The sequence below is a fragment of the Leptonychotes weddellii genome, unplaced genomic scaffold, assembly GCF_054177405.1.
Source record: "Leptonychotes weddellii isolate Sample4059 unplaced genomic scaffold, ASM5417740v2 HiC_scaffold_138176, whole genome shotgun sequence".
Taxonomy (NCBI): Eukaryota; Metazoa; Chordata; class Mammalia; order Carnivora; family Phocidae; genus Leptonychotes; species Leptonychotes weddellii.
This window is the reverse complement of record NW_027718260.1, coordinates 1-323: the sequence shown is the minus strand read 5'-3', so window position 1 is coordinate 323 and position 323 is coordinate 1. Positions and strand designations below refer to the sequence as shown.

The 323-nt window shown below is 37.8% G+C and overlaps 1 non-coding gene across 1 annotated transcript; it reads right to left on the bottom strand.

Moving 5' to 3' along the window:
- Positions 1 to 205: 205 nt before the first annotated feature.
- Positions 206 to 277, bottom strand: TRNAM-CAU (transfer RNA methionine (anticodon CAU)). The gene has a single exon. It is a non-coding gene; the product is annotated as a tRNA-Met (tRNA).
- Positions 278 to 323: the final 46 nt, after the last annotated feature.

The window sequence follows — 323 nt, the reverse complement described above, 5'->3', positions numbered from 1 at the left end:
CGTTCTATTTATCTCTAGAGAATGTGAACAGTTTCACGTTTATTTTCTGGAAATAATTTAAACGCCAGAATTAGACAAAACAAAACAAAACAAAACAAAACAAAACAAAACAAAACAAAACAAAACAAAACAAAACAAAACAAATCTGGCTCTATTTTCTTTCCATGTTGTGAAACTAAGCTACATAATTTTAGCAAAAAGGTGTTAGCAGAGGATGGTTTCGATCCATCGACCTCTGGGTTATGGGCCCAGCACGCTTCCGCTGCGCCACTCTGCTCTCCGACAAAGAGCTCTCCTAATAATACCCTTAACCCTGTTCCGAG